General features: G+C 44.7%; 1 long non-coding RNA gene across 1 annotated transcript; it reads left to right on the top strand.

Annotated features, from left to right (window-relative positions):
• The first annotated feature begins 1,688 nt into the window (after positions 1 to 1,688).
• Positions 1,689 to 6,817, top strand: LOC122103230. The gene is made up of 3 exons (XR_006146729.1): positions 1,689 to 2,102; positions 5,453 to 5,593; positions 6,471 to 6,817. It is a non-coding gene; the product is annotated as an uncharacterized LOC122103230 (long non-coding RNA).
• The last annotated feature ends 265 nt before the right edge of the window (positions 6,818 to 7,082 follow it).

Here is a 7,082-nt window from a genome sequence, read left to right as displayed (position 1 = left end):
GGCTGCCGAGAAGCCCAAATCGGACCCCTGAGCAAACGTTCCACTGTCTTCTTCCCCCTCCCCCCCCAACACCTCGGTCCCTAAGTCATCTCCATGCCGACCTCGGTTCCCCCATTTGCCTCCCCCCCCATCCCCGCTCCCACGCGGGGGGGCGGGTCGGGAGCAGCAGCCCGCACCGCCCCCTGGTACCCCCTCCTCGGGGCTCCTCCGGGCGCCCCCTCCCCCTCCGCACAGACGCCCCGGAGCCCAGGCCAGGCCCGATGCTCCCCACCCCCACCCGGTCTGGAGGACTTGGGGGGCCTCCCTCGGCCTCGCCGCTGCGGGAAGGACAGGGGCGGAAGGGGGACGAGGGCGAGGGGGGGCGGACGCCCCCACGGGGGCCTCGCGAGTCGGTGGAGCACGTCTCCGACCCTGGGGAGGTGCGGGGGGCGCAGGGGGGGTGCCGGGCTGCGGACCCCGCCGAGGCCCGGCAGCGCCGTCCGCTTACCCTTCGCCGCCGCTTCCCCCTCCTCCTCCTCCTCGGCCGCCGCCGCCGCCTCTCCCTCTAGGGCAGCCGTCTCCACCGTCGCCGCCGCCGCCTCCGCCTCCGCCACCACGGCCGCCGCCAGCGCCGCCGCCGCCTCCGATTCCACCCGGCAGGGGGGACACCTCAGCCCGCCCTCCCTCCCCGCTCAGCGCGCTCCGCTCGGCCGCCGCCGCCAACTCCCTCCGGCCGCCGCCGCCGCCGCCGCCGCTCGTGGCCGAGGGGGAGGGGAGGGGGTCGGGCTGGGTCGCCCCGCCGGCGGCCGCTGCGGATCAAACGCGAAGGCTGGGCGGCGTCGTCGCGGCCCCGACTCCGGGCTCCGGTGCGTTCGGCCTCCCGGCCTCCTCTGCCCCCACCCCCTCGCGCTCGGCCGCCCTCCCCCCACCCCCCCGGCGCTCGCTCGCTCCCTCGCTCGCTCGCTCGCTCCCGCCGCGGCTCCGCCAGCCCAGTCCAAATCAAAATACTGTCACACAATATGGCGGCGCGGCGGCCGGCAAACATCGCGAGATTTGTGGCTGCTGCTGAGGCGGCGGCTGTGACGGGGCCTTCCCCCCCCTCACCCCCCCACCCCCTTCAGCAGCCGGGCGGCGCGGGCGCGGCGGCGGCGGCGGCGGTGGAGGTTGCGGCGGATGCTCGCTCCCCGCCCCCGACACGCGCAGTCCTCCACGCCCGTCGGGAGGAGGCTGAGGGGCGCGCGGCCTTGGACCTCGGGCGGCCGAGCGGCCGCGTGCACGGGGGCTGCCGGGGCGGAGGCGCCCGGCCACCGGAGGGGTGCAGCTAGGGCCGCTAGGGGTTCGGGCTGACAGGAGGAAGGAACTCCAGCTCTGTGGTCCGTCGCACTGGGGTCCGGAAGCGGGTGGCGGGCCCCTGAGGGGAGTGGGGCCCCGGGGCCCGGGTGGGATCCCGCGGGCCGTCCGGGGACGGGACCGCGGCCGGCGCCGGGAGCAGGTGGGCCGCGGCGGAGGCGGGGGCCGGGCCCGCCCGCAGGACACACCCCCTTGGCCGCGCCGAGGCCGCTGCGCCCCGGTGACCGGCCGGCCGCGTCTCCCGGCGGTGCCGGCCGTGGATGGGGCTCGCCGCGTCGGGGCTTCGGGCTCTCACTTCCTTTGAACAGTGGGGAGAAAGCAAGTTAAAAAAAAAAAAGGAAAGGGGGGGGGGAGGATGAAATACTGCAAGGGGTTTGCGCTTTCGATTTAATTTTAATTGCATGTTCCTAGAAGTTCCAGAAACGGAGCCAAAGACACTTTAGTTTTGAGGGGAGAGGGAGAGACTTCAAGTTTCTATCTTCTTAAAGAAATATTTGTTTAATTTCCTCCTGGAGGAGAAAAAAAAAGTTCAACACTCGAACGTTTCTCACAGTGTAAAATGTGTATTTTAAAATTCTAGCGCTGTCATAGTGTTTTGTTTCTTAAAAAGGGCATTTTTTTCTGCCCCTGTCCAAAATGTCCAGAACGCTGCCAGTTTCTTCCTTGAAACAATTGTTACTCCGGAGAAAAATCCATAAGGATCAATTTTATTCTTCTGTTTCCAGTATCAGCTGTATTGCTACAATGAGACTTTTATTTGAAAGCATTTTTTAGTAAGTATAGCTTTCCACCCACTTTCTTTTTCCCTTGCTCACTCTTTAAAGTCACCTGACATATTGGGGTATATGGCACCCATTCAAAACCTTTACCACTTGAAAAGCCCAAAATGCTAATGTTATGATACTGGAATTTATCATAAACAGAAGCTAAAGTGAAGTAGGACTTCCAGATGATGCTGTAGTTTTACTGGCTGGTAGCAGTAAGAAGTCATTGAATCTTAGTACTTTTCAGCGGTTCTCTCTGAAGAGCTATTTCCATAATCAGTAATAGTATAATTGATGCAGTAATTTAGATAAATAGAATCCATTACTAAGTAAATAACGTCTTTGAACCTATAAGCACAAAGTAAACAAGTGCTTTTGAATTGTTTTAAGTAAAATATTTTTGAATTTAATTTTACTGCCAAGGTGATACACCAAGAGGTTTCAGTTACATACATAAGGTAGTGAGTGCATTTCTTGTCGAACATTGAAGTAAAATATTTTTTAAGTAAAATATTGTTTTTATGGGATGTTCATGTACATATTTTAATAGAAGTGCAATACTTTCTAACTTCTAAGTATACTGGGTGGGAGTAGATCCAGTCTAAGACCCAATATGGCTGGGGGAGGAGAAGGATATGTGTGAATATATCCTTGTACCAACTTTGGAGAGCTTGAACCTAGATCTAATTATGGAATATCAGACAGACCTAAACAGAAGAAAATTCTATAAAAGAACTAGCATTAGTATATGTTCAAAATGCTGTTAATGTAATAAAGAAAAGACTTAAGACTAAAGGAAACAAAAGGAACATGACATTTAAATGAAGTATGTGCCCTGAACTGGATCCTTTGTCAGAGGAGAAAAATGATATGAAGAATACTATTGGGAAACTGAATATGGACTGTGGATTTGATATATTAAACTTTATGTATATTTTTATGCAAAAATATTCACATTCATAAGGAAACATAGAAGTATTAAGGAATAAAAACACGTTAACATGTATGTGGTTCAGAAAAATTATGCATATTATATATACCACGTTTACATATATATATATACATTATACATATATAATGTATATGTATACACATTATTATAGATATGTATATACACACATTCACATCTACCTACACATACAGAAGGAGATGATGTTTGAAACTTGGTGAACCAGTGTTATTTTTAACTTAAAATATTTAACTTAAAAATTAAATTTTAAGCTGGACGCTGGTGGCTCATGCCTGGCATCTTAGCCATTCAGGAAGCTGAAATCTAAGGATCACGGTTCAAAGCCAGCCCCGGCAGGAAAGTTCATGAGACTCTTATCTCCAATAAACCACTCAGAAAACTACAAGTGGTGCTGTGGCTCAAGAAGTAGAGCACTTGCCATAAGCTGGAGAGCGCAGGGACAGCACCCAGGCCCAGAGTTCAAGCCCCACAACCCATGACCAACAAAAATTAATTAATTAATTAATTAATGGAGACAATTCTGTATTACTGACATCTTTTGGAAAATTTCAAATTATCACAAAATAAGTACTTTTATAAGCAGAGTTTGGGCTGAGGATATATAGCTCAGCAGTAGCAGTAGAGCACTGTTTACCCCACACAAAGGCCTGAGTTTGAGCCATAGAATATTAATAAAAAGGGAGTAAAAAACTTTTAACCTAAAAGTAGTTCTTTAATCTCACCCAGAGAAGGAATAGTATTAGTATGTACTAGAGAAACATAGATGATACATCCTCTTACAATGGAATCAGACATTTGTTCCTCTGTAACAGACTGAAATTTTGGTCATCTAGGGATTTCTTATTGAGTCTATTAGAATTTAGGACAAAAATACTATGAATCTTTATGTGTTTTGTAAATGTGATCTCCATGTTTATTGAGGCAGTGAATATTCAGCATCTGTTATCCATAAGACTGGAGGAAAGGAGTAGAACAGATTGTTACTTCTAGGTACTGTCTGCAGTGATCACAAGAAATGCATGTGATACATATATATATATATATATATATAATATATAATGAATATATAATTTGCTATATAAAATATAGTATATATAAAAATATATCCTAATATATACGTACACAATTATATATACATACACATTACATGTATACTGTATATCATTATGTTAGATATATATTCTGTATTCAAGATCCCTTTAGTACTATGCTTTCTGATGGTGTAACCATTAACTGACTATTTAAATTTGAACAAAATTAAAATTCAAGTTCTTAGTTGCACTGACCCTTTCTCAAGTGCTGTAAGCCATGTATTCCATCTTCATGGAAAATTTTATTCAACAGCATTGGTAGTAGAAGAGGTTATGCTAAACAACTAGCACAGATGGAGGGTAGATGATGATAAATGGTAGAGGCTTGGGAAAGAAGAGACTGCTTTGCAAAGGGTGGACATGGGAGAGATAGGTAAAGTTTCAAGAAGATTGCATGTGGACAGGTGGAAGTGAAGCGTAAGTATCCCATCAGAGATAACATGAAAAAGGCAAAAAAGAGATGTGTGAAGACAGCACTTAATTCTGTATATGTATAATAATAGTTTTACAAAGGATAGGGCTGTATAACAACCACAAATGCCAAGCAAAGACTAATCTCTGCAAAGACTAAAGGTCTTTGCATGAGACATAAGATTAAACAGTTTTTTTTAATGGATAATTTGGTAGTAGTTATGTGAAATGAGTTAGATTTGAAGCCATAAAGAGAGCATTGCAATTGCCCAAATGAGAGATAATAAGTTTATATATTGTGTCCTATCACTGAGAATGTTTTCAGTGGCTTGTGACAAAGCCTAATTTAAAATAAACACTAAGCTGGGTGCTGGTGGCTCATACCTGTAATCCTAGCTACTTAGGAGGCTGAGATCTAAGGATCAGGGTTTGAAGCCAGCCCAGGCAGAAAAGTCCTGTGAGATTCTTATCTCTAATAAACAATTCAAAAACCAGAGTGGTGCTGTGGGTCAAGTGGTAGAGTGCTAGCCTTGAGCACAAAGTGGCTCAGGGCAAGTGCCCAGCCCCATGACCAACAACAACAACAAAATAAAGAAAATCAATAATAAGGAAATGTATATTTCTGAAATCTGGAAACTCTAAAGTAGATAGACCAGGTTTGAAAGAATGAGCTCAATAATATCATTAAGGACCAGGTATTTCAAATTTCTTCTCTGCTATGATGGATGTTAGCATCCTTCTGTGCCTAACAACCTGGTGGTAATGGTAGTTCAGGGCATCCTGAATGATAGTGTTCAGAGGAAGAAGAGAAGTTGCCTTAAGAGAAAGAAAATGTTTTCAGAGCTGCTTCCCCTGCTCCTGACTAATTTCCTTTCCCATTCCTTAAGATGTAATTGAATCACATACCCATCTTGAACAAGTCCTGGTCTACATGATGGAACAAGTATTCAGCTAAATGATGGAAAGGTGAGACTCAGGATGATTCAAAGTTGGAGCCACATGACTGGGAAACACAGAACGAGGAGCAGGTATGAGAGGAAAGATGATTTTTCTGAGTGTGAGATACCAGAGATGTCCAGCTGATGATGGGAGGAGGAGGGACTGGGGATGAAGTGGCAGCTCTTAGCTATCTATAAGAAGCATATGAGAATCACATTGAAAGCCAAAATATAAAGTGGAGGAGAAGGGACATTTTCTGAGACAAAATACAGAAGAAAGGAAGAAAATCACAACATGTGTGCATGTATAAACTTAAAGCTGGTCTAAGATTTATTTGGAGATGTAAAGGCCTAAAATAACCAAGACAATTTTGAAGATGAAAAAGCTGAAAGACTTAGTTTACCAAGTTTCAAAATTTATTATAAAGCTTAGTAATTAAGACAGTGTGGCAGAATGATAGATGAATGCACCCAAGGAGTAAAATAGAGAGTCCAGAAATAGAACTTGAGAACTTGATTTATGACAAAGTCACTGCTGCAGTTTAGTGGAAAGGACAATATTTTGAACAAATGGTGCTGGAGCAATTGACTACTCATCTGGTAAAAAAAAAAAGTGTATTTGATTCCTACCTCATGCCATGTACAATAATTAATCCAAGGCAGACCATAGACCTACATGGACAAAAAATTAAGCTTCTATTGTAAGAGTGTATTCGGTAATGGGCTCAAATCAGGCATATATAAAAGTATTTAAATCTGTATGAAAAAACAACATGAGTTTTAAAATGAGAATAGCTCAGGCCATGGGTTCAATATCCAATACCATAAAAAAATGTGTGGGGGAGACTCTTAAGTACTTCACAAAGATGATCTCCAAATACCCAGTTAATTCATGGGAAAAGGTTCAACATTATTCCATATTGAGAAAATACTAATTACTAAATGATTCATTACTTCCTTCTATCAGAATGTCTAAAGTTAAGAAGACTGACAGTGCCAACAGGGTTAGCAATGAAATATGTAAAACAACCTGAACTCGGCTATTGCGCATGGGAATGTAAACAGTCCAACTACTTTGCAAAACAATCTACAAAAGCCAAACTTATGTCTACTCTGTATCTCAGAATGATGGGTAATTTTAGATGCTAACTTTATTGGGCCACCATGCCCAATTATTAATTATAATTATTCGAGGTATTTCTGTGAGTTAGTTTTAAAATGAATGGAATCTAAATAAAGCAGATTGTGCTCCGTAACTTGGGTGGTCTCATCCAATCAATTGAAGTCCTAAATAGAATGAACAGACCAACTCTTCACTAAGTGGGAAGAATGTACATACATAAATGTTTGCAATGGTTCCTGGCACGTGAAGTGTTACATAAATATTTATTAATTTTATAATTGATATGGAAACTGTATGCTTTTTAATGGATGAAGAACTACATGGTAAGAGGGTTTTTTTTTTGTAGCCAGGGGAAGTTCAAAAACTTTTGGATGGGAAATATTACAAAGTATAACATAAAATATAGGGAAAACATGCTTGTATCTGATTTAAAAAGTCAATCATTGTACAAATATT

This window comes from Dipodomys spectabilis, unplaced genomic scaffold, assembly GCF_019054845.1.
Source record: "Dipodomys spectabilis isolate Male_0828 unplaced genomic scaffold, ASM1905484v1 ptg000001l, whole genome shotgun sequence".
Taxonomy (NCBI): Eukaryota; Metazoa; Chordata; class Mammalia; order Rodentia; family Heteromyidae; genus Dipodomys; species Dipodomys spectabilis.
Note: the sequence above shows the minus strand (reverse complement) of the source record. Positions and strands in the feature narration are given on the sequence as shown.